Raw genomic sequence first — 6,982 nt, forward strand, 5'->3', positions numbered from 1 at the left:
CTGACTTGATCTTTTGTGCTTAGTAATGATATTGAGTATATGTATGCAAAATAGAGCGTGGCCTGGATGGGTCTCAAACACTGAGATTTGGAAATGGTTGTTAAAAGACTCCACCTCTGTCACTGCAAAACTAATGGGCCAAAAGCTTATTTAAAATTGCCGCTGTTGGTAAAAGAGCTGAGGATGGGTAGGTGGGTTGTGGTGGTGCTGCAGTGTGGATAGTGCCCAGTTTGGAACAATTTGTCCCTCTGTCCTTAATTCCTATAGTACACATGTGTGGTATGAATATGTTACAGTAGGATGAGAAATATTGTGAAATGTGGTATTATGTGGGATTTTCAATCAAAGGCTTCTCCTGTTTACATTTGAGATGCTTCTGCTCCCATACTTTAGCAGTAGGAGATTATAATCGGGTTCAAATTGTAAACATGCTCTCATCCTGCAGACTCTCAACTGTTCGATTTGGCAAGCAGCCCAAGATAAGATGTGCAAATGAAATACGACACTGACAAATGTTTGCAGTGCCAAACAGCATACTGCAGCACCTTAAGTAGACTTAATTTAATGTTACTCTTCACAGTCTCCAATGAGTGCTTAAAAGTGTGCTCTGTTTGTATATCATATCTCTCTTACAGGCCATTAACTCACACATCTGTTTACTTTTTTCTGCAGCGTATCAACTGTTGCAGAGCGTTAAACACAAACTGGGCTGGTTCAGTAGCAAGACTTATTTCTAATGAATGGAAAAAGCTAACTTATTTAACTTGTTTAATGGCTGCTACCCACCATGTTTCTCAGCAAGCTACTGATCAGATAATAAGCTCCCACACATACAGAAGCATTTTCCACGTATACATGTCAAACATTGGTCAAGGTGGTAAGACAGAAGCCACAGGGCTTTTAACTTGAAGGCTGTACCCAGTGTCACCAGGCAGATATCAGACGCACAAGAAACATCAAAGATGTACATCCTGTTTGCATTTGTGAGGGAGTCTGTGATATGCTGATATCACTGCTGGGAAACGTCTACTATGACATTGATCCAAAGGGCAAGATGAATAAGGATAAAAACTTATTTTATGTTCTAACTGAAAAACAACTTCACTTTGTGAGTAATTCAAGATTTAATTGTTGGAGTGAGAGTTGTGTCCAGCAGAGGGAGGCACAGAGCAAGCTTTTGATCCGCTCTGTGGTCTGTAAGAAACCCCTGACAAAGCACAAAAGGCCGCAAAGGATGGAAGGACTCAGCTACTGCACCATGCTAATTAATATGGCTGCTTCTTTGTGTGTGTGTGTGTGTGTGTGTGTGTGTGTGTGTGTGTGGATGCGTGCATGCGTGCATGCGTGTGTGGCTTCAACCTCAAGTGTTCCTGGAACTAACCAATTAAGGCTGAACACCGAGGAACAACAGGGTGAAGAGGAGTGAGGAGGAACACTGGTGGTGGCTTCCTTCCCATGATGCTCGCTGTTTGGCAGTGGCAGCCCTGCACGGTGTACTTTGGCACAAGGGCTGTCAGTCACGAGTAAACAATGTGGGAGGTCAGACTTTTAAATATAACAATAGTTCCTGTTTGTTCCCCTCAACAAGTTAAGGTTCATGTGTGCCCTGAGACGACGTGTCGTGATAGTTAGTTACAGAAAAACAGTGAGTGAGACAACTTCCTCCAGAAATCTGTCTAAAAATATATATGAGAGAAAGTATTAAATTTACATTTTGACTTGTCAAAACTGAAAAAAATCACAGGTGTTAATGATAACATTAATGAAGGCTCTATTCTGTTAATGTGTCCCAGTAAATCATGTGACAGTGTGATAACATGCACAATAGCAGGACCCTGGAGCAGCTTCATTTACACATGAAATGGCCATATTGTAAAAATCCAGATTCCCATGTCATTTTTTAAAATGATAAAGCAGGTGCTTTATAAATGCTGTGAAGTATCAAAACACTCCATCCACAGAGACATGTTCGTGTCAATAAAATGTGGCTTTTAATGAGCCGTCAGGGTTTTCGTGAAGTTGTGATGTCACAACTACACTATATAAACTAACCCTACAGTTATTCCCTGGCTGCAATGATTGTGCAAAGACAGTGAGATATGGAAGACCCGGAAACGCTGACCAATCACAGCAAACTGGGTTTATGCATGTGTTCCAGTACAGACAATATGAGGAAAATAAAGTGTTTTTGAGCATTAAAGCATGTAAATATGTTCTAGTAGGAACCCAAATCGAGTATGAATCTGAAAATAAGCCTAATATGGGACCTTTAAATTAAAGCAAGACAACTGACTCTAATTATTTGCCATTATTTTTACCACCTCGCCATTTCATTATCTATGCATTGCCAATATGAGTGATACGATTAAATATTTTTGCATGTTTGTCTATTTATCAGATATACACCCATATCCATCCTTGACTGCAATACACTAATTTTAGTTCAATGTAGTAAAACATTTTTGTTTGTACAACAATGTTGATCTAATTAATTTCATTGAGGACGATGAAGTCATACAGATATATATTATTACTATATACATAATGTTCTGGCTATTTTTAGTTAATCAGAATGAATGAATAACTAAAACATTATTTAATATGTAGCAACAGGAGTTTAGGGAAGCTTTGAAACAGCATTTAGATCCTCATGTTGAAAGTTAAATCGGTAGCACTTTATTTCATTTGCCCGTAATCTAATACATCTTATCAAAGTTACCTGGAAATGATACTAAATATTGGGGGAATTGAGACAAAGTCCTCATCAAGTCACGCCATTTTCCTCCTCAAGCTTTCTAGATTTAGGTCCGGTTATGTAGTGGAAAAAGAGGGATGCACTCTATTTGATAATCAAATCTAGTTTATTTCTTAGCCAGCCATGTAACATAAAACTTTAAATTGGTAGAGAATGCTTTTCAGTCACTGAATTTAGCTTTATTAAAAGTCAGACTTTTGGCTTGTTTCTTTTTTATTTTTTTTTAATATTTTGCTCTTCAGGTGAAAGTGTTGTGTTGTCACCCTTTAAAAAAAGAGCAATCTAGATACATCACTAAATGAACAATTATGAGCCCATGTTAAACCTCCAATTTTTAATCAAAGTGATTGAAACTGCTGATTTTCAAAAACTGAACACCCTTGTGGTCCTAAACAGCTGTTTTGATGTTTTCCATTCTGGATTTGACCACACCACAGCATTGAGATGGCAAAGGACTTGTGAAGGTATTGAATGGCACACACGTTAACACAGACTTTGACAAAGTTTTAGTCTAGTATGGAATGTGCTATATAACTAAGTATGTCTTGCCTGCCTCTGTGATTTTTATTTAATTTTTCAATCTGCTCGTTTCTTTTTTTAATATTTCATTTTATTCTACACTTGAAATCCCATTTAAAGGTCTCTTTTTATGTTGCCTTTTTGTCTCATGTAAAGCAGTTATTATTGAGCAGTACAGCAGAAATAAACTTGCCTTGCCAAGGAGACCATGTTTGGAAATGAACTGATCATATCTCTGACAGCTGACTTTTTGCTGTACTGAGGAAAGGTACACCATTATATCACAGAGACAAACAGCCGGCTCTGTCTGCACAGGCAGGCAGGGTCAGTCTGGTCATCCTGTCTGCCTTGTCGCTTAGTCCAGAAAATGAGTGCTCACTCATGGCTGCTCATGCTGCACCTATCAGTGCTGTGGGGTAAACAGCCGCTGCTCGATCTCCGGCTGTAGCTGCAGAGTGTCTGTGGTCTGCTTCTGCAGCCTCAGTCTCAGCTGGCAGCATTGATCTGGGCTCCCCTTTAACTGTGGAGGAGCTGGACTCTAATCAGGTCAGAGATGAACGCTGGCTCACAAGGTCAGCTGTAGATGTGTACATGTCACACTGAGGACACCACACTGCACTCATGTTAAGATCAGTCCATAAAGCCCATAAAACTCAGGATTCCTGTGTTATACTGCCTCACCGCTTTTGTCCGGCTCTGTTGTCAGGGCAGAGGTATGTATGGCTCGACAGGGCTGCCCCCGAAACCCCAATGGAGCCAATGAATGAGAGGATGGACGGAGGCAAGGGGAGGAGAGCAGAGGAAATACACTCATCATCGCATTAAAGGAGAGCAGGACAGAGGGGTCGAAGAAGAGAGGAGACTGGAGGGAGGGAGGGAGAGGGTGGAGAGAGGTGCAGTAATGGGGTCTTTGTTCTGGTTGGTGTGACTCACAAAGCCTTGGCCTGGGCAGCACAGCTTAGTTACCGTTACCAAACACAGAGAATAAGGAGGGGGGAGTGTGTGTGTGTGTGTGTAGGAATTGGGGGATGTTTCTGCAACCCAATCAAACCTTACATGTCTTCTGGTTCATCCAATCATGAAATTTCAACACAGCTTTGCCTTCGCTGGGTTTGTTTTTCTGCCCCAGTTGGCTGCGTTGACTGTCAGTACATTACAGGCTACCAGTGTTGTGCTTTTGTTGTACAATCACCATGTCAGACTTGGTCATGTGGCAGTTATGCATGAGTAACTGACAGGTGACACCACTCTATCCATCAAAAAATGTAACAGTAACATGTAATGTCATTTAAAGGACATGTATGAAAACTTGTGAAACACATGGGGGCTAAGGTGTTTTGCCAAATCTTAATTTGAAGAACTGACCCAAAATATGGTTGTCATGATAATTTTATAATAATGTGAAGAAAATACAATATACAAAAATACTGCGAACCATCACTTAAATATTAGGTGTCCTTTTTGTAGGATAGGTACAAAAGGACACGAGAATGCTTTGATCCAGTAGCAGTCATGCTAGTGGCAAAGGGCTAATGATGCTAATGTAGCTCAGTGGGTCAGTCAGTCAAGACTAATTTATGGATATCTATTGAATAAATTGCCAATACATTAGGTAGATACATGTTCTCCATAGGATTGATAACTGTGGTAATCCCCTAACTTCTCATCTAGCTCCATTATCAAGAGAAATTTTCAGTTTGTCAAACACCAAATCCCATCAGCCTCAGCTGTCCTGTGCTCAGTGCTATGAATGATAGCTTGCTTATAGGCTAAATTAAGGCAGTGATTGTGGCAAATATTATGCATGCAAAATACATATTAGCATTGTCATTATAAGTATCCTAGCATTCTAATATTAGCACTACGCTTAAAGCATCTCAGTGAGCAAGTAGCATAGTAGCATGACTGCAGACGCCTAATCCAGTAGTCTGTTGTTCTGACAGTTTGTGCAAAGTTTTTACAAAAAAAAAATCCAATCATGTGACTACAACTAGATGTCTAGAACTAGATTGTCTTTTTTCGGGATATGTGATGATAGTTGAATAGAGTCTTGTACTACTGCAAAAATGACATCCAGATTAAAAGGAAACTCTTTAAAAAGATATGAAAACTAGATGCCATCTTAAAATTGGATCACTCCAGTAGCAATAACTCTCAACAAGTGACTCCATCTTGGACAACTGCAACTAGGCTTGCAGCAATATACCGATTGGTCATGTGGTATTACAATTAACAGTTATTGAACTGTGTAAATTTGCTGATCTATGGTACTGAAAAGACGCAACTGGACAGCAAATCTCAACTTTATTTTAACCATTTTCAAAAGGGAGACTTTTTACCCATGCTTTCGTTTAAAAAAAAAACATTTCAAGCTTCAATTAAAGTAATAAAACTTTATTTCAAACAAAGTGCTCGAAATGGCTTCCTGGTCGTTCCCACGACAATTTGTGTCATTGCAAGACCACATTTTGTCATGATCACACACACACACACACACACACATACACACACACACACACACACACACACAAACACACTCGGACGGTGAAAACAATACCAGCCTTTGCGACGTTCATTATGAAGTAATGGCCGACTAAATGAAGCAAAGTACTGGAATCATGTTATGAAACATCATTAAGGAAACATATTTTCATCACATTGTGACTCATACCTCTTTAAACACATGCGCTTCAACACTAACAATACAGAGGTTAAAGACATCTGGTGGTGTGTAATGGATTGCGTGTGTGCATGTTAAATGTGTGTGTTTGTGTGTGCATGTGTGGGTCTGGCAGCTTATGCAGAAAGCAGGATGTCCTGTCCTCCCTGCTGCTATTGTGGAGTGGTCAGCCAGCCAGACGCTACCCCCAAAGACCACTTCCCCTCTGTCAAGTGCCTCTCTTTCTCTGTGTGCGTGTCGCTCACACACCCACCCACACACACACACACACACACAGCCCCATGCCAGCCTGAACACAATGGGAACCTGTCCAACACCGCCCTGTCACCTGGCTAAAAATAACTCTTTTGGTTGCCTCAGACACGAAGATTGTGTTTTAACAATGGTGTGGCAGGACTTTGATCCGCCAAAATAGCATCATGCTGTTATTGTAAGGCATCACCCATCACAGTTACGGGCATCTTTGGCTGCTGTATGACTCTAAGGATGTCACCTTCATTGTGAACTTCAATTATACATTTAGCTTTTTTTTTTTAAAATTATACATGTCCCTTGTTGGTATAAGGACAGCACTGTAGGTCTGTGTAATCAAGAACATGTCCTTACAGTATGAAAAAGTAAACAATCCAAAAAGAATCCAAAAAATAAATAGATAAACAAGAATTATTCAAAATAAATTAGAAAATGAAAACTAAAATGTTTATAAAATATTGTTTACAAAGGCTATGTCCTCGCAGCAGCTTTTATCTTTGCACCTCTCGTCTCCACTTTTTTTTTATCATTTAGGAATTGATTTTACCTTGTATTTCTTATCTCTTTCTCTTTTATTGTGAATCTGTATTTTTTATTATGTTTTTATATTTCATTTCTCTGTAAAGTACTTTGAATTGACCTGTGTATGAAATGTGCTATACAAATAATGCTGCCTTGCCTTGCCAGCTGCCATTGGTTGGATTCTGACCTCAGCCCTGTGCTCCATGTCATTCCTTCTCTCTCCCCCACTTGCACTCTTAAGGTCCAGAGTGCAA

The sequence above is a fragment of the Plectropomus leopardus genome, chromosome 9, assembly GCF_008729295.1.
Source record: "Plectropomus leopardus isolate mb chromosome 9, YSFRI_Pleo_2.0, whole genome shotgun sequence".
Taxonomy (NCBI): domain Eukaryota; kingdom Metazoa; phylum Chordata; class Actinopteri; order Perciformes; family Serranidae; genus Plectropomus; species Plectropomus leopardus.